Genomic DNA, 23,827 nt, shown 5'->3' with positions numbered 1-23,827 from the left:
GGGATTTGAGCCTGAACCTATTTTTTTCCCCCAAGAACTTCATTTTCTTCATGTTGCCCTAGCCCCTGGTCAGAATCTGACAGGAGAGGAAAAGCAACGCTGATAAGTCACAGAGCATGAGCTCCCCCTTCCTCAGTTCCTTATTGTCACCATGCAGAAGCGAACATGAAACAATGGCCTCTGCAAATCTCTGGTGATTCTCCAGATCTGGAGAATCTTTATCTTCGCTAGAGAAAGGCAACTCCTTCAAAATGGACCAAATAAACAATCTGGTAATAGAAGAGATTGGGATGGGGGGCTCTCCTTTAAACAAACAGTTGGAGTTCTTTTTTTTTTCTTAAAGATTTTATTTATTTATTCATGACAGACAGAGAAAGAGAAAGGCAAAGGGACAGTTGGAGATTTTTAAGAAGACATATCAGTATTGGCCTGACCAGGAATCAGGGAGCGGGCATGTGGTATAAGAAGGGTAGATTCTTAGAGATGGCAGAGCAAGGCTGATGAAGTTAACAATTCAGGCAGATCTGATTCTCTCAGGGGTGGGGAAGAAAAGAAAATGAGCTTAATTATTGAATGTCTATTATGATCTAAGGCCTTTTATATACAGTAAGCATTAGGTCTTGACAACAGTATACAAGGTTGATGTTTTATAGATGAGGTTAGTAAGAATACAAAGAGAGATTCTCTCTTTTTTTTATTCTATCTCCATGCCTGCATAGACACCATTCTAGTTCTTACTCAGATTTTCATGAAGTAGTAGCACTTACTTTATGGAGTGTCTGTAAAAAATATTTAGGCTACAAAACTTAATATAGTGCCTAGTATATAGTAGGTGTTCAATAAAACAGGATGGATTAACAACTCAGTGTGGTTTCTCAAACTGAGATAAGTATAATCTGATCTAATAGTTCTCAACTGGGGATGATTTTGCCCCCAGGGAGACATTTGGAAATGTCTTCAGATACTTTCAGTTGTTACAAAATAGAAGAAGAATACTACTGGCACCCAGTGGGTAGAAGCCAGTTTGCTGCTAAGCATCCTACAATGCACAGGACAGCCAGCCCCACAACAAAAGAATTATCTGGCCCATAATGTCAATAGTGCCAAGGTGGGAAATCCTGATCTATTCCAACATGTTTTACAGATGAAGAAACCATGACCGTGACAGATAGATGACTTGCCCAGGGCCATATAATTGATTGATGGCAAATCTGTGATGAGAAACATGCTTAAGCTTTCTACATTGTTCTTGCCAGACCTCAAGCTGCTGACCAGCCAGAGGCTGCCTGCTACAAGAGGGATGAGTTCAGTGGAAAAGAATGTGCTGGCCAAATAGCCCAGGCAAACCAAATACAATTATGTAAGTTCAAGTGGACCAAGCCTATTGCCCCCCAGTCTGGATCATACCCTGCCTGAATAAGCAGCCAGGGCAGATTCCAGAAAACTAGGGACCAACGCTTGGAACACAGAGTGCTCAGTAGAAGCCTTTGTTGCCTACCAGTTGCACACCCCCACTTTTTCTTTTTCTTAGTGTTGCAAACCAAAACATAATTATCAAGTCAAGGAAAGAATTTTCTTCTAGGGGCAGCCCCGGTGGCTCAGTGGTTTAGTGCCACCTTCAGCCCGGGGTGTGATCCTGGAGACCCAGGATCGAGTACCACGTCGGGCTCCATGCATGGAGCCCGCTTCTCCCTCTGCCTGTGTCTCAGCCTCTCTCTTTCTCTGGTCTCTCATGAATAAATAAAATCTTTAAAAAATAATTTTCTTCTAATAATTAAATAGGCAAGTTAAAATATGAATGATTAAGTGGTGGTATCAGGTCAAGGTAGAAATTGCCAGAAACTGATTCTCTCCAAAAGATACTAGTTATTTGCATTATTGTTATCACCAGCAACAATTTTTTGGCATCTTACATGCCAAGAGATGGGTTAGGTCCTAGAAGAGAGATAGGAAGAAAAGTGTGTTCACCAATATCATGCACAAGGTACATCCTTGACCTCAAGAAGCACTCAGTCCAAGCATGAGAGTCTCCTTTTGTATTGGCCATCACAGACCAAAACCAACATTGCGGAATGGTAAAGGAAAATCTTCCTTACAGCTAAATTATCTAAACCTAGCATGAATCATTTATTTTAAATAACCCATTTTAAAAGATTTATTTATTTATTTTAGAGAGAGAGAGAGCACAAGCAGAAGGGGTAGAGGAAGAGGGAGAGAGAATCTCAAGGAGACTCGGTGTTCAGTGCAGAGCCCAACATGGGGCTCAATCTCACAACCCTGAGATTATGAGCTGAGCCAAAACCAAGAGTCGTTGTCCAACTGGCTGTGCCACCCAGGTGCCCCTTAAATAACCTTCAACACAGAAACATTCAACTAGAGCCCAAGAACTTGGACTTTACCACATATAGTATTGAGATTTGGCTTGACTGATGGGCATTTTCTTCTATCCGTCAAGCTTCTTGGGGACTTCTGATGCCCTCTACCATATCTAAAAGGTGGGATAACCAAATGCAGTATGGGATTTAATTTAACTAGATGAGATCCTTTGACCCCAAGATTTCCTAACCTCAGCAGATGGATGGAAACCCCCTAAAAGGCTATTCCCGGCCAAGGTACGGGCATCTTTTCCAGCAGTTTCTAAGCTGCATCTCAGTGGGAGATGGAGATCTGGGTTAACACAACTCTGAAGATCAACTTTTATCTTGCAATTTCAATGAAAAATTAAACATCCTGATAACGCTGAGTACGAATCGCTTTTATTTCCATTGCAACTACTTTCTGAGACAGATAATTCCCCTTTAGATTTTCATGAGTTTGGCCCAGAAATTGGATACTCAAGGTATTAAACATACAGCAGCTTGAGATGCCAAGAAAACAGCAGTGTCTATTTAAGGATTTGGCCTCCACGGCCAGCTAAGTGTCTTTGGGAGGTGGGTAGAATTTGAATACATCAGCTCCACCAGTCTGCTACAGACTGAGAAACAGACATTAAGAAAGATACCCCAGGGGTTCCCACTTGGGTTTGGATGTAGGTTTTAACCTTGGTGACAAGCAGTTTGTTAGGCAGTGCTTCCCAGACCTTGAGTATCATGGGTGTTTAGCTATCACTAAACAATGGATGTGGACTTTTTTATTCTTCTTGGTCATAACATTAAAATTAAACACAACACAAATTGATAATCTACAAATGCCATCATCTCATAAAAGAAAGAATGCTTTGACATCCCAACAAACAGGAGGGATAGACTCTCAGAAGGAAGGGAAGTTCCTCCAGCTAAATACATAGTACTAAAGGTTGGCTACTTTCTCCTTAGCTCTTAAATGCCCATGGATTAGAAAAACATCATAGACCAGCACTCATCTGCAGTCTGGAATGTGGGTACTGGTAGTAGCCGCTGGAGTTGCTGGGAGAAAAATTACATTTGAGACCCAGCTTGAACAGAGGGGGCATTCCAGGGCAAGGACGGAGAGGAGGGAGGAGTAGAGGTGGAAGGATAAAAGTTGCCCTGAGAATAAGCCACTCTGCTTTATGGTGGCTCTCTACACGTGGTAATGCTACCCTAAACTGCTTGTCTAATTACCCACCTTTTCCACTCTGCTTGAGTTCCTTAAGAGCAGTGGCTGTGCCTTGTTGCCTGAGTCACAGAACTAATTAGTTGGGGGGCAGAGGTGGCAGTGTAGGGAGAGGGCATTCGAAAGACCAATGGCGAAGCACCAGGAACACACAGTCCTGCTTCATGAACCTATACGACCTCACAATTGGCGATTAGAGGGCACATTTTCTATGATCTGAATCATGCATGCTGTTTCTGGCTAGTGCAGTGGATAGGGAGCCTCACCTCCATCCTACCCAACAGGCTCACCCTGAGCATCATCCCACAAGATAATTAAAATGAGCCCCAAGGGGAGTGCGATGGGGGTTAAGACTGCTACTGCCCCAGGGAGTTGCCAGGGGACCGCTGAGTGAAGGCTCAGCAACTCTCCCGTGTCCCTGAGCTGCCTGGGCAGAAGCAGGGCTGGGGTGTGGAGCCGCCAGCCTCCTGCCTGCTGCTTGATGCCCTTGGTTTTCCCATTGCCGAGTTGAAGAAGAGCTTTCAGTCCCAAGATTTTGCATTTTCCCAGGCCCTTGCTCCTCATAGGCACTCTTAATTTGGAATCCACACAAAGCAAACATCATCCACATTGTTAGCGAGCAGCCCCAAGGTAAGTTCCACAGCAACCACTCCTCCCTGCAGAGAAAGTCCAGCTCATGGGGAAATGGATGTTGCTTTCTCTTAAAACTCGTTTTGGGTAGATTTTTTTAGCCAACTTGATTTCTGGCAAGAGGTCAAGGCTCTCAATGCACAGAGCCAACCTCAGCTAGACTTCCTGCCAAACCCGTAGGGCAGGTTGGAGGCCAAATGTAAAGCTCACTAAGCAAGTGCATGAGGCTAGGAGAGGATGGGGTGGGGAGAGGGCTCCTGGCCCCCTGTTGCTTGAGAGCTCAGGAATGATGGAGCATCTTCATTAGCACTGGCTCGGCCTGCTAACTTAGAGCCCCATTACACAGCTGAAATTCTGTTCATGACTGGAGAACCCAGCTTCACCTTGTAAGATTAGCAAGACTTCAAGTTCTGGGAACTGAATGGTGAGGGTATGCTTTCCATTGCAAATATCCTGCCACTTTCCTTTTATGACCCTTTGGGGAGCATTTGCCTCAGGGTTCAACTTGCTATTCAAAGTCTCTTTGGAAATGCTCTTGGCATGATGTATTATTGCACAGCATTTTTGTGCCTTTCTCAATATCCATCCAGTCCTCTTTGACTCCCCTACCAAATAAAGGTTTTCAAACCCTGATTTCATGTGAAGACAGTTGTGTGAAGTTTCAATCCTATAGCCTGTCTCTCTGCCATCATTGCTCCCTTAGGCATCACTGGCTAAAACTCTGATGTCCCTGGGAGGTCTTTACTATGCATCCTGGCCAGCAAGCAGTAGGTAGGGATTGGCTAACGGGCAGCTGAAGGCAAGAGTGAGGCCCCAGGTAAGGAAGAGGAGGTAGAGAGTTGATATGCCCCTGGAGGTCGAGGGGACAGGATCCCCCATGGGGAAGGTGGGAGAGGATTGAAGACCATTCTTTCAGGAGCCTGAAACTAATCATTTCCTTTCATCTCGCTTGGCAAGCTTAGCCTTTCCATCACCTCTCAGAGCTTCTGGCTTTGTCTGGAAAAAATGCTAACCAGCTCTTCACAAGGGCTGTCACTAAATCCCTGGCCAGAGAGCTCACAAAAGACACTGTGTGCAGTGCAAAAGGAACATGGTGCTCCCGGGGCAGGGTGGGGTGGGGGGACTGAGTGGGTGGGGGAGGGGGTAGTCTTGGGAGCACTCATGGGCAGTCAAGGAAGATGATGCGCACATCCCCAAATCCTCAACTTGCAGCTCTGTGCTTGGAATTTCACCAGAGAGGATTGCCTCAGGCCAGTGAATCATTCAAGCTGGACATGTAGGAATCTGGAGGACAAGGACATGGAGAACTTGTTTCTGTCCCTAGGAAGGGGCTTAGAGATTTCCGTCTAGGAGGATCGAGGATGGGGAGTGAGGATGCTGGCCTCCAGCTGGGGAATGGAAGGAGGTGCTAGAGAAAGAGGCTTCCAGGAGACAGAATCACCCAAGTCTTCCTCCTGGCTTCCTTGATTTTGGATTTCAGACTTTCTCCATCCATGGAGACAACTGGGTAGAAGAGCACTGGACAGGAAGTAGGGGATTCTCCTTTACTCTGACTCTATCTTGCTGTGGATCAAGGGAATTTTAAATACCAGAGATTGGAAACTCAGCCTTAGGAATCATCCAGTCCAGGGGATCCCTGGGTGGCTGAGCGGTTGAGCGCTTGCCTTTGGCCCAGGGCGTGATCTTGGAGACCCGGGATCCCACATCGGGCTCCCTGCATGGAGCCTGCTTCTCCCTCTCCCTGTGTCTCTGTCTCTGTCTCTGTCTCTGTCTCTCTCTCTGTCTCTCATGAATAAATAAATAAAATCTTTAAAAAAAAAAAAAAGGGAATCATCCAGTCCATATGCTACACTTTATACTCACAGCCTCTGAGTCCCAGAGAGCTGCAGGTGGTTGGCCAGGGTTACACATACTGAGTACCTACTGCATTCTGGTTCAGGGGACATGTTAGGTGCTTCTATACAATTGATTCATCAGAGAAGTCTTTCCTGTCTAGCTCTCCACCTCCATCCAAATTAGGTCTTTTGTTCTTTTTTCTCACCACTAACAAGAATGGCCTAGTTATTTGTGTGACTTTTTAAAAAGTCCCTATTGCCTCCAATTTGACTGTAACTTCTAAAGGGAAGGGAGTTTCCTCTGCCTGATTCTCCACTGTATCCCAGGGTCTCACACATGGCAGGCACACATGCACACTCAGTGAGAACAGAAGCTCTATTTGCAAAGTAACCCCACGAGAGATGTATTATACCCATTTCCAGATGATGGAAACTAGAGCTTAAACAATGTAAATAACAAGTGGGGAAAAAAGCAAAATTCGGCAGTGGATCTGAATGATCCTGCCCCCCCCCGGCCCTTCAATGGCTTACGACTCTTCTAACACAGGTTTTCAGACTTTGTAGATTCCCTTAGGCCAGGGGGCCTTGGCTTAGGCTTTTTTGGCTATGAGGCTCTAGAACCAGATGCCCCCAAACCAGTCCCTGGCCTTGTCAAGCCCCATGCTAGATTGTGGTCTAGGCAGGGAAGATGATGGGGAGGACCACACACAGCAGTGAGGAGATCCCCACTCAGCAACTGGGAAGTTAGACAGTGGAACAGGAATATCTGCCCAACAGGAATTTCAGGGGGGACTCATCAACAGACGGCAGTGAGCCCAAAGCTAAGTGTTTGTGAAACCCCCTGGTATGTGGGGAGGGTTCTGGCTTTGAGGCTAGATACATCAGAAATTGAGTCTTGACTTTCACACTTACCAGCTTGGGCTAGTTAATTCTCTTAGCCTTAGTTGGTTCCTCTAAGATACAGGATGATGCTAACCACTCCCCCTCTCCCCCAGAAGCAGGATGAATGAGATCGGGCAGAGAGAGCCCTTAGTACAGCCCCTGAGCATCTCAATCAAATCTGAGCATCCAGCGAATGATCGTTTCCTTAAGTTCTTCCTTCAAGGCTGGACCAAATTGTCGATTTGGAGCTCATAAGTGGTTAAACCTGGCTACAAAGGTAGGCAAGAGGCTGAGAGGGAAAGCAGATCCTGACAGAGAGGACAAAACTTAAAATTAGAACCCACTCAGGTCAGGGGCTGTGCCCACTTAGCTACCATGTCCTCAAAGCCTTGCTCACAACCTGCGCTGTGGTTCATGTGCAATCCGCTCAGCTGGGCAAACAGGTCAACAGAGCAGATGGGAGAGTTGCCTAGTGTTCTGCTCATTACCCTGATATCACTCATTGGGTTTTCATGGACTCACTCAGCACCAGATTGGCGGGCAGCACAGGAGGGGAAACATGGGCTCTGAAGTCCACCATTTCCTAGCTGAACTTGTTTCTTGATATAGCCCCCTTGTCCGTTAAATGGGCTGACACTCACCTCACAGACTTGTTGTGAGGATTGAGTTAATAAGTGTAAAGCAGTTGGAACAGGGCCAGACAGGGAGAAAACACTCCATCGGTGTTACCTGCTATTACCAGTAAGAGTTTACTGGATGTCACATGCCACTAGGCCTTGGGGGCCCAGCTGGAAGCAAGACCCATTGCTCCACAGAGCTCCAAGTGTAGGGGAGCCAATGGATAAGGACACAAGACATCTTAAGGCAATACAATTAGGATCCAATGAGGTGCAAGGGGCCCTAACCCCGCTCCAGAGCAAGAGGCTTTACTCAAAGATGCAACTAATATGTTGACTTGGCCAGAGCAGGGAGCAGGGGTGGGTGTGAAGAACGAGCGTCTGTGTGGTGGGACAGGGATGGAGAACGGTGAGGGAGAAGGACGGAGAGGTGAGCAGGACCCAGACTATGGTAAATGGAAGAAGTTCTCCCAAGAGAGCAGGAAAGAATCTGGCCCCGGGGGTACAATCTGCTGCCCTGGGCTTTTCTTCCCTCTTGTTATTTCCCTTAAAATTATGAGGGGGAAGCAGGATTTACTGTGATCAGCAACTCAGACCATTGCTCTGAAGAGTCTCAGGAAATCCAATGTGTCCCCAGCAGAGATAATTCCCCGGGGGCCACAGAGTCACCAACAAGAAGAAGGGTCCTCCCACCACCCTGTGGAGAAGCTTTGCAGGACAAGGTGACGATTACATCCCACCGAGACCAACAAAGCACAACCCGGGTACAAAGAGTTCAAAATTAGAACAGCCTGGATGGAAACATTTGGAAGTTAAAACAACTGCTGTGACTAGAGAGAGGAAACACAGTAATCTAAAATGCACAGGAAGGGGCGCCTGGGTGGTTTAGTCGGTGACCCGTCTCCCTTCAGCTCAGGTCATGATCTCAGGGTCCTGGGATCGAGTTTGGCATCAGGCTCCCTGCTCAGCAGGGATTCTGCTTCTCCCTCTCCCTCTGCACCATCCCCCTCTCCTGCTCGTGCTCTCTCACATTCTGCTCTTTCTGAAATAAAATAAAATCTTTTTTAAAAAAAAATTAGAAAAAAAAAATAAAAAAAATAAAAAAAAATTAGAAAAACGCAGAGGGAAAACCCAGTTTTAATACCAACTTACTCTAAAAGCCTCTTTTTCCACTTAATGCTAAAATAAAATGATGTTTTTCTTATTTTGCATCATATCCTCCCCTCTTGACTATGTCCAGCCAAACCTCACAATTAGAGAGGACAGTTCTGTCCTCATTCCAAGTGGTTCAATCCCTGCCGCCACCACATGGAGCTCAGTTTGCATCTGTAGCGAGGAAGTTCTCTGACTTGTCCTCCATCCAACCAGCCCAAGTGCAGAAAACACTGCTGAGCTGGGAGCTTGGTGGGGATGAGAACAGTGTACTTCACACAGAGATCTCTGACAAAGTGGAGACAAATTCTCATAAATGCAGTGCTCGGCCCCACTCTTTTCTCTGTGGTCAACAGCACAAGGATTGGGGTCACCCAGCAGGACCTTCAAAGGCCGTGTCCTATTTGCAGATCAGATCGGATAAGTTTCAAGCTAAGGCAACTGAATTCCTCATATGGTGCCCCAAATCCTATCAGAACTTTGGGGTTCAGTGGGAGACGATGACAGACATGCCAATGGAGGGGACAGACCTCCAGGAAGGACTTCATAGGGAACAAAACACTCAAATGCCAGTGATGCAATCATGCTCACACCTCTTTCCAGCTGCAAATAACTCACATCTTGGCTTTGCCTTTCTGTAGAATTCCAAGATTCTGAGTCTTTTTTTCTTGCACTTTCTTTTTCCACTTTCTCTGCCTCTCCTGTTTTCCACTCTGGGGCCCAAAGCTCCACCCTACCCCCCATTTCAAATATCATGACATTCTAGGAAATTAGACCTCCCCCCGCAAAAAAAAAAAAGTTACCTGTAATACCTGTATCCTTGACTCTGTAGTGTTTGAGGGATTATTTTCAACCAGCTGATTAGCAAAGCTGATGAAGACTCATCAGAAAATAGCCTCTGCCTGTCTGTAGCTTCTCTGGGTGTCTGTATGGCTGCAGACCGAAGGACTTTGGGTGCTCGGGAGTAACCTCAGAAAAACTCCCCAGGCAGCAGCAAACCTCTCCCAGCACAGTTTTGAAACACCACAGGAGGAGGAAGCCTCTTTAATCAAATAATAACCAGCCAGAGATAAGGCCTGCTAGGCCGAGCTCGGCCAGCCAATCACCTGCTTCCTTCCGACCGCAAGGACAAACAGACCCAGGCTTCTGGAGTGAGTTTCAGGCCTCGTTATAATTTAATGATGCTGCAAGTGGTGTCTTCTTGGCTTTGCCTGGTGGGGATTTTCTGACTTAGGAGTGAAGCTTTGAGCTCAGGAGCCTCATTCTCAGTAGAGGAGCCCGACCCAGGGGCTGCAGCTAAGTATCCTGAGAAATCACGTGGGGGCACTCAGCTCCCAGTCTGGATGCTTCCATGATGCCAAGAGAGCTCTCACTGCTCCTGAGAAACCAAGCCTGAGTGGGGCTGAGCAGCGCTGGGTCGTGAGAGGGTAGGGGAGTAGGGGTGAGTGTATTTGGCACCAGATGAACAACTTATTGACTGCGACCCTGAAGAAGTCATGGAGACCCTAGTGACTTGTTCTCACATGTTGGAGATGCTTTACATGCCTTTCCTTGGGTCCTTCCTTGGCAGTGACTTTAACTTCTCTATATCCCTCATCCTTCCCAATCACTCTCCCCCTCACACTGTCAGTGAGATGATGCCACAGGAGCATCATGAGGAGGGTGGGCGTTGGCAGCTAAACAGGCCTGAGAATGGATAATGGTATTGATACAGTAGAACTCTTCTATGAAGGAATCTCAGAACCCCTTTGTTAGGCGAATAACAGCCATCAGCAGAATCAATTTTAGGACATTTCAAGTGACATCAGAAAGAAACCCCTTCCCAGTAGCAGTCATTTCCCCTTATCCCCACTCCAACCTCTCCATCAACCATTTGTTCAACAGATTTATTTTGCTTCTACTGTATCAGGGACTGAGGTAATCCCTGGGGTGGGGATGGCGGAGTGGGCTTGGGAAGGAGCACCAAGGTGAGTCCCCTGCCCTCATGAAACGGTTACAGCACAGGAGGCAGAAGTTCATTAGAGTCCTTTGTGCAGTCAGGCCAAAGGAAGGGGCCAGTGAAGGCAACTTGTCACAGACGGTTTGGGCCTGTCCAAAGGGAGCAGCGGAAAACCAGTAACGATGGACGAGAAGTGGACTCAAGTCAGTGGGTTCCCTGTAGGGCTCCAACTAGGGGGAAAAAGAAGAAAAGCAAGATTGTATCCCCACTTGAAAAATATATATACTTATATATAAAGTAGCCTCCTTAAGATATAATTTACATACCGTACAACTCACCCATTTAAATGATATAATTCAACAATTTCTAGCATCTTCACACAGTTGTGTGGCCATCAGCAGAGTCAATTTTAGAACTTTTCAGCACCCAGGAAAGAAACCTCTTCCTGTTTGCTCCACCCCCCACCCCCACCTCTACCCATTCTAGGGAACCACTCATCCACGTGGTGTCTCCTGTGGATTTGCCTATTCTGGACATTTCATTTAAATGGAATCATATACTATGTGGCCTTTGCGACTGACCTCTTTCATTTAGCATAATGTTTTCAAGGTTCACTCCATTCCTTTTTATTGCTAATAATATTCCATTGTGAAAATATACTGCAATTTGTTTATCCATTCACTGCTTGGTGTTCATTTGGATGGTTTCCACATTTTTGTTGTTTTGAATAATGCTGTCATGGACATTCATGTACAAGTCTCCACTCCCCTTTATCCACAAATTCACAACCCCATAGCAGAAAAGCAAGAAGGCAGCAAAGCAGGTGCGAGAGCTAGCCTTCAAAGGGCTTCTCTCCCGGCAGAAGTTAGAATATCATAGCAGCAACTGAGTCTGATGTTTGCATAGATTTTTACCATGTAGAAGCACCATCACACATTCCCTCTCGTGTAAGGGTCCCCACAATCATAGGCATGAGGGAGATATTATTTTTATTATCATTTTAAAGATGACACCATAAAAAAAATTAGAAAGTTTCAGTAACTTGCCAAAAATCACCCATCTGAAAATTGAAGCCAGAATTAAGTCCTATGATTTTTTCTACTTCAGCTCGTCACACACAAAACAGATCTTTAATCTTCTCTTGCAGACTCAGCCTTGGCTTCCAGGATGTGTAGTTCAACGAGAAAGAAGAAGAAAGAAATAAAAGAACTTCACTATTATTTATGGAGAAAATGGCAGTTAGACCGACAAATAGAGGTTAGCATTCACATTTTAAAAATGTGTACATTCAGCCCAGAAAGATTACATACTTTTTCTAAGGACACAAACCTAGTAAACCACACATTAACAATTGAAAGGCAGTTATGTGATTCCCAAACACGGGCTAGATCAGCTTGCTCTATTGCTAACATTTAACTGAGAGCAGTTGAGGTCTCGGATGTTCAGGTGGGAGGAAGGGTAACCCATAGGAGGCACAGCAGGTGAGGGAAGACCAAGGTGAGGAAGGTACTGGGCATCACAGGGAATTAGGGAACATGAAAGTCTGAAGATGCAGTGAAAGATGGCTATAAAGAGAAGAGCCAAGGGTAACAGAATGTGGGGAGAGTCCTGTTCAAAGGCTGGCCATGTTCCCAGCTTGTCCCATGGCCAACAATGTTTCATCCAAACCCTAAGGTTTGATAAACAATACAAACAGATGCTCCAGGTGGAATGATGTGAGAAAAACATTAACCAGGGATAGCAAGTGTGGTATTAGAGTACAGAGCCCACCCAGCTTCTTATCACCGGTCCAGCCCCAACCAAAGAGCACAGACCTGGTGAGCACCACCCATGAGGGATCCTCCTGGGAGCAGGAGGGCAAAACTCCCCATGGGGGAAGGGCGGTCTCGTGGGCCAGGAGAGCACAAGTGATGGGCATGGCCACAGCTCACCTCTGAAGTGGAGATTCCGGTGCAAAGTGCTCCTTACCTGAGAGTAGGAATCATGGAGTGGGCAGAGGGGTATGAAAGTACCAGAAGTCTGGAACCAGCCAGGTATCTCATGGGCTCCTGGATCTTGACCCATTGCATCCAGATCATGCCACCTGCATGGGTTTTCTTGGGCCCATTACTCGCAGAATACAGTATGCACCAGGAAAACCAGAAAAAGTTGATTAGAAAATGCTCTAAGAATACGAAGCAGTCCCAAGCTAGTACCAGGTCCCTCATATCTCTGAGCTAGCTACAAGATCCACTTATGGAAAAGGAAAGGGTATCTTTAGATCTGCTCCCACTTCAGAGTCCCAGAGAGTATTGGGCATCGGGGTGCAAAACAAGGCAGTAGGTTCAAGTTGGTGAAAAGAAACAATATCTTTTGGCACCTACCATAGGCCAGGCCCATGAAAACCCAAAGGGTAGGAATATGTACACCCATTTCAGAGAATGAAATAGTAGAGCTCAGAGAAGTTAACTAAAATGCTTGAGGTCACACAGTTAGCATGTGGTGCAGTTGGGACTTAAACCTGAGGCCATCTGACTCCAAAACCTATCTTCCTGTGATTTCATGTTAGCACTCATAAGAGAATTCTTATTCTCTTATTCCTATTCTTAGGGGCACCTGGGCGGCTCAATCAGTTAGGTGTCTGACTCTCAGTGTCGGCTCAGGTTGTGATCTCATGGGTTGTGAGATTGAGCCCAAGTTAGGCTCCATGACCACTGGGGAGTCTGCTTGAAGATTCTCTCCCTCTGCCTCTCTGCCCATTCACGCACTCGCACGTGTGCACATGTGCGCGCTCTCTCTCTTAAATAAATAAATAAACCTTTAAAACACAGAGAGTTTTTAGATTCATTTCCTTTCTGTTTCTCACAAACTACCGCTTATTCCCATTCTCCGTTCAGTGATTTCTCCGGCATTCCCCAAATCATGTGTATGTTAATACATATGTGCATCTAGATCCATATCATACATATCTGTGAGAATATCTATGTACATATCTGCGTGTGTGTTTCCTTGCTTTTGACTCTATGAGTTCTGTTGCCTTCAGAGAATAGTAGCTTTAGCTTTAATTTCCTTAAGGCTATGTCAAAGTTTGTCCTTAAATAGTTGGTTGATGATAGTCTTAAGTAGAGAAATTGGCTCCTGTGACCAGGTAAATCTTCCTACTGCAGGCATTTTCTGAGTACCTGGTCCTGGGATGAGTCTTTCAACCCAGAGAAGATCTGTGCAAACTTCTGTTAATGGAGGTGCCCAGTGATCCATACCATTGATGGCTGTGTCGTGGCCAGATAAAAACCCTTTTCCATTTGGGCTCAGTCTGCACTACTTAAGGGCAGAACCACACAGAGACAAACACACTTGCCAATTGAATTGGGGAGTCTGTCCAATGTATCACAAATCCAAAAGCATCTTAGCACCAGGCAGGTAATATAAATGAGAAAAATGGGTTAGGTGTAATTAATAGGGAGTAGCGGGGGCTGACGTCAAATGGGGCGTACATAACTCATCTAAGGGCATCTACCATCTCCAGCCAAACATTGCATGGAAAATGTAGGCTGTGTTGTCAGGGCTCTTTATCTTCATGAGAGACAGGAAAGATGACTTTTATGGAAACCTCCAATTTTTTTTAGAATTTGGCAACTGTTCAGGCCAAAAAGATCTCCACAGATTTTCAAGATAATTCAGCCTATGGCTGCCAGTTTTTGCCCCATAACGTAAACAAAATACATATTCACATATATTTACTTGCTAATACTTTTTTACAGTTACCAAAGTTTCTAAATAGACTGTAACAGCCAAACCTCCAAGTGGCTTGTGGGTTTCTCTCTCTTGCCTCCCTAGAGTCATTAAAGTGTGGTCAGAGGACTCTTTTATCGGAAGTCTCCAGGTACATCATAACCACACAGATCTCCGGGCACCACCCTGGAAGCCCTAGGAACAGAAACCAGAAATTGCCCATTGTTTGTGTCTCACTGTGAATAGTAGCTGGATTCCAGTCATTAGGAATCCCACACAAACCCACACATATTTCCGTAGATTTTTTTTTTTTGAATGACTCATCCGTGTCTGTGAGGCCCCTCTATATCATGAGCTTGTTTGTGACCAGGGACCCACATAATCACAGTAGCTGGCATGGAGCCTAGTACTTGGTTAGATACTCAGTGAATGCTGAATAGGTGGAGGCAACCCGTGGGCGTGGGCAAGGCTGAAAATGATGCAGAACACCCAGCACACATGCCCGTCGTAATGCCTAATGAGAACATTCCAAGCTCTCCTCCAAGGATGCCTCTTTGAACCACTACCACACATTGTTCCTGCCAATCTCAGGCTGCTGTCATTCTCCTTTTATTATTGCCTGTGCCATGATTTGATGCACATTCCCTTGTCCAGGTGTGCAAATTGATCTTCCTGGTTAGATCATGAGCTCCCTGGTGATGGGAACAATGTTCCTTAGATCCTCATAGCTTCCAGGCCTGGCACAGACCCTGGCAAGGGTGTGCAGGCAAACAATGCATGCTGTAGCATCATAGAGATGTACTCCCCAGCGTCCTCTTCAAGAGAACCTGCTACAGGAGCATAGTTGGCAAACATCCTCTAGATGCTGCCCCTAAAAATCCACTACACATTTCAGCCAAGGCCACATTTCCATAGGTTCCTGTTGATCAATGGCTGGGCATGATAGGGGTCTGAGCCAATCTTTTTCTGCCCATGCAACGTTGCTCCATCAGCCCAGATAAGACATTCTTGGAGCTGCCATGGGGTCTGAGGCTCTTCTTTCCTCCCTTTCTCTCCCTTCACAGGGCTCAGACCAGCATTATGGTCCAAGGTCTACCTGTTTCTGCCCTCTCCCTCTGTATCCTTCAAAAGCATTTCCCTCAATAAATCTCTTGCCTGCCTACTCCTGTTTCAGTACCTGCTTCTTGGAGAACCCAAACTGTTGAACAACCAAAGTGCCTGAACTCCACCAATAGGCAGGGACTTCCATGCTCCCTTTCTTGCATAAACAAGAAACAAAAAATCATTGGCTTCCCAGGTTACATTTGAAAACATGGTGTGAAATTCTTACCCTAGAACCAATTAAATAAATTCTGCCCTGAATGAAGATGTTCTCTTCTGTGAAGCCCACGAGTTGCAGTGGAATGAATCAGTGCCCCATGGGACACCTAGGTAGTTGTACATGGCATTATGATATTGAGCAAGGTCCTCTCCTTCGGGGTGCCTCACTTGCTTGATAAAGCTACTAAGGTCTTCCTAAGGTTGAAAGACATTTCTAGGCCCCAGTTGGAGATGTTCCCAGGTGCCACAGCAGGAAACCAAATCTTCAATAAAGTTCATTTCCCTGTAAATGCTCTGCTCAGCCAGAAATGTAGTATATCCACTCAGCCAATCCCCAAGTGTGAAGTTACCTCTGGGCTCTACACTTACTTTCTTGTTCTTTATTCATTTTCTATTTGTCCCTTCCTTATACCTTATTCTTCACCCTTCTACACCATTGTGCAGTTCTCCAGCCCCTTGGGAACAGAGACTGCCTGCTTCATGAAGTGTTAAATAAATGTTGTCTGTATCAAATGAACTGACTTACTTAATCATTGTTAACACTTACTTCCCTGGATGTACACCTTTTTAAAACGTGTCTTAAGTACCGTAAAACAAAATTGACAAGCTCTATCTGTAAAGAGCTAAATAGTAAATATTTTAGGCTTTGTGGGCCTTATGGTGTCTGTCACAGCTACTCAGCTGCCATGTAGGCAAAAGCTGCCACAGATAGTGTGAAAAAGCAGTGCAATTGTGTTTCAACAAAATTTTATTTAAATGAAAACTTGTAGTGGACTGCATTGGGTCCAAGGGCTGCAATTTGCTGACCCTTACCCTAGAGTCCTGGAATCTCATGGTTGGAAAAGATAATAAACATTATGAGGCTTAACGTACCAACACCCTTCCTCCTATACTCCTGGCAGAGCTGACCAATCAGGAAGCATCTTCCTATAGCACTCACCAGTGGCCTCAGAATCCTTCTTAACACAGGGCTGTAGATCAAGCTGAGCTGGCATGTCTATCATTTCCCTAGCTCTTGTTCAGTCCCCACGACTCCTAAATGAGAGAACTGAGGCCAGTGTTTCATGACAACATATATAAAAGTGTTTTAAAATGTGTACTGCCCTTCTTCGAAGCAAAATGTATCGGTACTGGGCTAAAAACCAGCCATTTGAAACAATATTTAAATAATAATACATTAAATCATTGCATACAAAATGATCATGATTTTCTGCAGCGGGAACAACTGGGTCAGAATTTTCTATTGCCCTATTCCTATCTCATGGAAAGTAGGGCTTCACCATCTTAGTTTGCACAGACAAATGTCTATTTTTCCACTGGCAGGAGATGGGCTGGGCTCTCTGGCCCTGGGCTGGAGGCATGAGACAGGTCTGCACCTTTCCCCTGCAGAACCACACAGGTGCTAGAACAGGGTTGCCAGCTGTCTTAGATGCCCTCTCAGCAAGGGTCTGTCCAAAGCAGAGCCCACATGGGCACCACCAGGTGCTCCTTTGACTGGCCTCTCCTTGAAGCTGCTTTGTCATTACGTTCTGGGAGGACAACCTTGACATTTTCTCTCAACTTGTTCAGCAGAAAGATCAAAGCCTTCTGTAAAATATACAACTACACAGGATTTGTGATACTGTGATTTATAAGAAATGTATGTTTTGGTCTTCATCCCCATTTCTGGCACAGAGTTCCTAAAACCCTTGAAGTTTCTGAAGCAAAAAGGCAATGAAAGATAAAGTTGTCTTTCATTAATCCTAATAAGCCCTTTTCAACCACACCGCAGATGTATTTGGGGGGAAAGCCCCTAGGAGGTGGACTGGTTGCCTGGGAGAGCTACCATTAGTTGGTTGAAACTTTAGTTCCTCCTTGCAATCAGACCAGGGTGTTGGGGGGTTGGGGAGAGGAGAGGCTGGAGATTCAAGTTCAATCACCAATGGCTAATGGTTTAATCAATCATGCCTATGTAATAAGGCTTCCACAGAAACACAGGACTGGGTTGGTGGAGCTTCCAGGTTGGTGATCTCACCGAGGTGCTGGTAGAACAGTAGACTCAGAGAAGGTATGGAAGTTTCTCGCCCCTTCTCGCACACCTTGCCCTAAACATCTCTTTCACTTGGCTCTTTCTGAGTTGTATCTTTTATAATAAATCTATAATCTAGTAAGTAAACTGTTTTTCCTGAATTCTGTGAGCCACTTTAGCAAATTGATTGAACCAGATGAGGGAGTCATGGGAACCTCTAATTTATAGCCATTCAGTCAGAAATAGAGGTGATAATTTGAATTCGGGATTGGTGTCTGAAGTAGGTAGTGTTGTGGAACTGCGCCCTTCACCAGTGGGATCTGACAATAATGCCAGGGAGTATCAGAACAGAGTTACATTGTAGGACATCTAGCTGGTGTCACCAAATTGATGTGTGGGACAGAAGTGTGTCAGAAGTGAAGAGGTGTTGTCATGAGTTTTGAGAGTGGAGACACATGGGAGATTGATTTTTCCTTTACAGGACTGACAATGTACATCTCTGCCCCTAAGAAGCCAACTTCCCTTATACACACTGGATAGGTCAACTCCACCATTTGGGATCAACCACCCATTTTAGAATCTGATGATATCCATGGATCTTCTCCATGGGAAAGGCACATGTACTGTGGTCACCCCAACTTTCCCACTCTCCAGGGTCACCTCTTTATTTATATCCAAATGACAGCCTCACACTAGTTAATATTATCATTTCCACAGAATGCACATAGTCCTCTGTGTCATCAAGCAGAATATTTATAAGCTTAGGTTGGAGCATGTGCCTTAGGATGACTTTGCCAACTTCACAGCTGCCTCCTAGGGAAGTCCCCAGGGATATCTCCCAGAACAGGTGGATGCTGCCCTAGAACAGATTTAAGCTTCTAATCTAGAATGCAGAATCCAGGTTCCTGCTACACAGGCACAAATTTGCCCACAATTTCAAAATCCTGGAGGAGAGCCCCACATTGGATAAGCCACCTGAAGGCCACTGGCTCCTGGAGAAAAGACTCCAGGGAAAGTTGGGGCCTGAGGTTCAAAGCTTCAGGACACTGAGTCGCCCAGGTGTCACTGCCACACCTTTGCATTCCACAATTTCACCCTCCCAGGTGTGTCAGCCAGCCAGCCCAATTCACTACCAGGATGTCTATGGGGGGAAATAAAATAAAAAGAATGTTCTAGGGAGCAAGGGGTTGGGGGCAGGAAGATTCTTAGTAGGATCCCGGCACTGTGATCTCTCATAGAACAGGACACACTTCTCTCTTCATAAATGAAGCCTTAACTAACCTCTACATAAACAATGGCAATTCCTTCCCCACTTAGAAGAATGCCTGGCCCAATAAATGCTTCTTTAAATACATTTAATAAATAAATAAAGGAATTACCAGTAGCCATGTTTTGGGAGCCTGGCTTAGGCTACACCTACTCTGGGAACCTCCTCTGACTACTCTGAAGATCATTCCATTTTTCCTGTGGACACTCATTCATTTCTTTTCAACAATTCTTATTGAACACCTATGATGTGCCAAATTATATATTAAGCCCTGGATTTACAGGAGAGACTAAGGAAAGTCCTAGCCTTCAAGCAGTTTGCAATTTAGTTTAGTACATACAAAGCATCTAGTTTGGGTTTCTAGTTGCTTCCTGATAGCTTTTTCTACCCAAGAAGCTAGAGGTTGCTGAAGAAGACAGACAGCTGACATTGCTGAGCATCAGCACATTCCCAGTATGGTCATATGCATTCTTCTGCAACCAGGTGGTCTGACCCTAAAAAGAAGGTCATTCATGGGCCAATGATGGGAGAGGAATGGAGAAGGGCCTTGCAGAGCACAGGAGTCAGAACCCAGAGGTTGAGGGGAATAGACAGTCATTTTCTATTAGAAATATAAAAGGAGACACAAAAAGAATATAGGAAAAGATCACCAAGCCTGGTGAAAAGAAGCCAGGTTATACCCTGTACCCATGCAACCTTGGGCACACCACTCTTCTTCTCTTGGCCTCTTCACATCAGTAAAGGCAAATGGTGGCCCAGACAACCTCCAAATTTCTTTATGTGTAAACATCTATGATCTTTCCTAACCCACACAGTGTCTCCCTCCTTTGCTTCCTGTGGACCTTTTTCTAATGTCTCCTCATGGAAAAATAACTTCACGGTGTTTTCATAAATGTGATTTTTGTAAGGGACAGTCCATTAAACCTGAAATTTTGCTTCTTAGGGAAAATTAGTTTGGAGAATGAAGGAGAATAAAAGAGCTCAATGGTTTCTCTGTTCAACTCTTTCCAACTAACCTGGAGTACACTCTCTCTCTCTCTCATGCTCTACCTTCTCCTCTGGCATCTCTCCATCCTGGAGCTCAGCCATTGGCTGTCCTGGTTCTTCTCTTGCTCAATTGACTCACCTGATTGGATATGAGGCCAAAGCTCAATAAGCTCCTGCACTCACCAAGAGTCCTTGGCTTCTGGCCCTCTGGCCACCCATTGGACAGAAGCCAACAAGACTATGGTCTCGAGTGACTTTTTCTTCATTGTGCTGATCTCCATAGCTGAAGAAGATGGGTTGAGCCAGGTAAATGAAGACATGAGCTGATGACATTCATTAAGCTGTTGGTTCTCATCCTGCTGCTGCAAGTGGACAAGCAGAGGTCAAGGTCCCTGCCCCCACTCTAACCACGACCAATTACATACCAAGGAGAACTGCATGACAAGTACCTGGTGGCTTTTGAAACCACAAACAGTCTGAATCAATTTATTTCAAAGGCTCATTGGACAACCATACTGCTCTCTTCCCTCTTTGTCTATCTGACTATGAGGCTCCTTGCTCCAACAGGCAAGAACACCACACCAGCCCCTCAATTACAAGGGTCTGGGTACACTGAGCATAGGGCAACTAATTAACCACATTCCATTTGCAATCATGAGATGATATGAACAGTATCAAAGCCTCCTGACTAATCATTTCCAGGTCTTTTGAAATACAACCTCTCTTTCAAAAGGGTAATCTTACCACTGGGCTGAGATAAGTTGTCACTAACAGGGATCCCTGGGTGGCGCAGCGGTTTAGCGCCTGCCTTTGGCCCAGGGCGCGATCCTGGAGACCCGGGATCGAATCCCACGTCGGGCTCCCGGTGCATGGAGCCTGCTTCTCCCTCTGCCTGTGTCTCTGCCTCTCTCTCTCTCACTGTGTGCCTATCATAAATAAAAAATAAAAAAATAAAAAAATAAAAAAAAAGTTGTCACTAACAATAGTGAAATGATGAATGATGGGCAGCTGAAAATACTCCATAAACAAAACAGTATAAATGTATCATTTTAACTATTCTGCTTAACATTTAAAAAAAAACAAGCATCATTTTGTGTTTGTGGATCCTGTAAAGTTGTCTAAACCAATAGCCTCAGAAATTCTTACATGTTCTGTAATCGAGAATTCAGAGTTACAATCAAACCCCTAATATTAATTGAGTGTCTATAACTCTCAAAATGCTGCATTATGTTGATACACAGAAATATAAAGCTCAGACCTTGACTTCCAGATGTGAGTTGGTCACTGAAGAAGGTTTAGGAACAGAAGTTATAAACCTACATCAAAATGATGGAGTGAGGGAACACATGGGTAGCTCAGGCTGTTAAGTGTCTAACTCTTAATTTTGGCTCAGGTCTTGTGATCTCTGGGTCTTGTGATCAAGCCCTGTGTCACACTCCATGCTCAGTGAAGAGTCTTCTTGAGATTCTCTCTCTCTCCTTCTCCCTCTGTCTCTCTCCCTGCTCAAGCTCTCTCTCTCTTTCTTTCTGAAATAAGTACATACATACATACAATATTTTAAAAAATGATTGAGTGAAAATAGCCAGATGTTATGAACTCACACTGAAATGAACATCTGAAATAGGTCCTTCGTTGGATTAAGCCTATTACTGTCAAAACAGATCCACCAAGTTCTGATGTAAGATTTGGTAATTTTACATAGAGCGTAAAATGGTAAGGGATAGACATGAATAATGCTGGATTTCATATGCATCTCAAATCAGTTAGAAAGGCATTCAGCTGTAAGTAACAAAATACTCACAAAAAGTAGTTTAAACTAGTACAGGGCATATTTTTTCTCACTCAGTAAGAATTCCAAAGGGAGACAACTCAGAGCTGGAGAAGTTGTTACGAAAATCATCAACAGTTTGTATTTCCCCGCTGTACTGTCCTTTGTGGATTTTATCCTCTTGTTTTCAAAATGGCTGCTGTACCCCAGGCATCATATCCACGTTTTAGAAGACAAAACAAGGAAAGTAGAAATGGAAAAAATCTTCTTCTTCTTCTTCTTCTTCTTCTTCTTCTTCTTCTTCTTCTTCTTCTTCTTCTTCTTCTCTTCTCTTTTTAAGCTAATAATTTTTCAATTGGGAAGAGAAGCCTTCCTTGGGTATCTGCCTTTATCTCATTGACCAGAAGAAAACGTATGGCCATCCCTAGCTGCAAGGGAAGCTGGGTATTTTTCACTTTTCAGCCTTCATAGCAGAGAAAGGCAAGGGAGAAGGTGATTATATAGGTTTCACTAAACCTATAATATATGAACTATATTCGATTTTAAATAGCCATATTATAAGATATGATGTCCCTGGCCTCACTGAATGTGTGATATACCCCGTATTTATCTTTTTAAGAATCGGCTTTTAAATGTAGTTATGTTTTTAAGACTATATTTTTAAAGAATAGTTAGGTACACCTTTTATAGTGATTATCCTTGAATGGTGAAATGATAGGTTTTTAAAAATATATTTTCTGCGCTAGTTTTTTTAAATTTCATTTCTGAGTTTTCTGTAACAAGAGTATATTGTCTTGTAATCATGGAATAAAAACGTTTTCTTAAAGAACATTCATGGTTGTTTATGATACATTGTCAAATGAAAAAGCAGTATATGAACTGTTCCAAATTTTCATAAATACATAGAAGAGAAAAAAATAATATGTATATGAGAGAAACAAAAGCCTGGAGAGTTGCCTCTGAGTGTTGGGAATATAGTTTGTTTTCGTTTTTTTTCCTTCTGTTTTTTGACATTTTCCAAATTGATCCCAGTAAGAAATCTTAGGAACACACAGCAGCCACGGGCAAGTGGTTCTCCACCTGGACCTAGAAGACGGCCGTCTACCCTCAGGCATACACTACTGACACACTGGACAATAGGCTTGGAGGATAAAAATTGCAGCCAAGAAAAAAAAAAAAAAAGAACAAGACATTCTCCTGGGGAACAGGCCTTGTTTGTTAAGACCAAAAAGGATACAGGAAAATGCCTCCCTCTGTCCCTAGTTCCCCTTCTTCTAAAGCACTTTCTGCTGAGAAACATTAAACCCCCTTAACATTCTTCAGGGGATTCTCAAGTCCAAGGCTCAGAGATCCACAGAGGGGTATTTGTTCCTTCCCGGTGAGTCAGCTGGGAAACGTGGCTCCTTATTTTCTAGCAAATATGGCCACAGGAAGGGCCCTTTCATGGCCTCTTTTCTTCCCAGGAGGCTGGAGAAGCTGGGAGCAGAAAGGTGGCCGGCCAATGGCTCCTCTGCCTTTCAGGGAGCCCGGTCCACATACAACCCAGGAGCCATTCTCTTTGCCTTGTGTTGTAAAGTTGTTGTTTTTTTTCTTGCTTTCTTCCAGAAAGCAAGAGGCCATCTATAAATCTCCTGAGTTTGCAGAGCAAGAGGCCATAATCCCAGAAGTCTGGGAAATTAATAATCTAGTAAAAGGGTTCTCCTACTGGATCAGCCTCAAAGCCAGACTGCCCATTCCTTGAGTATTCACTTACTCATCCATCTGTCCACTTCACAAGAGTATTTTACCTGAGGATATAGTAAGAACAAGACAGATTAAACATGGCCTTCAGGGAACTTATATTTGGAGGACATAGGGGAGGGTAGACAGAAAATAGGAAAAAAGATAACACATCAATAAATACTTTCAGAAAATGGGCACATGCTACAAAGATATGAAGCAAAGTCTGGCTCTAGAGAGTCACAAGGGAACAGAGTGAGTAGCGAGAAAGGGTCTTTCAGGAGATGACATTTGAATTTAATTTGGGAGGAGACTGGAATGACAAGAAGAAGGAAGCCACAAGAAGCTAAAGTATGGTGTAGGGAGGCAACAGCAGAGATAGCAATAAAAGCATAGGCTCTCAGAGGCTGTAGGGAGGA

The 23,827-nt window shown here is 44.6% G+C and overlaps 1 protein-coding gene and 1 long non-coding RNA gene across 2 annotated transcripts in view; both read right to left on the bottom strand.

Annotated features, from left to right (window-relative positions):
* GPAM (glycerol-3-phosphate acyltransferase, mitochondrial) overlaps nt 1-9,694 on the bottom strand; it is a 62,315-nt gene extending 52,621 nt beyond the window's left edge. The window contains exon 1 of the mRNA XM_072805335.1: nt 9,493-9,694. The gene's annotated coding sequence lies outside the window, so the exon portion shown is untranslated. The remainder of the gene's footprint in view (nt 1-9,492) is intronic.
* An 876-nt stretch (nt 9,695-10,570) lies between these two features.
* On the bottom strand, nt 10,571-20,277 carry LOC140620554 (uncharacterized). Its single transcript, XR_012020311.1, has 4 exons — nt 20,105-20,277; nt 12,597-14,534; nt 11,675-11,787; nt 10,571-10,858 (listed from the first exon to the last, which is right to left on the bottom strand). It is a non-coding gene; the product is annotated as an uncharacterized lncRNA (long non-coding RNA).
* Nucleotides 20,278-23,827: the final 3,550 nt, after the last annotated feature.

This window comes from Canis lupus, chromosome 29 (assembly GCF_048164855.1).
Source record: "Canis lupus baileyi chromosome 29, mCanLup2.hap1, whole genome shotgun sequence".
Lineage (NCBI taxonomy): Eukaryota > Metazoa > Chordata > Mammalia > Carnivora > Canidae > Canis > Canis lupus.
Note: the sequence above shows the minus strand (reverse complement) of the source record. Positions and strands in the feature narration are given on the sequence as shown.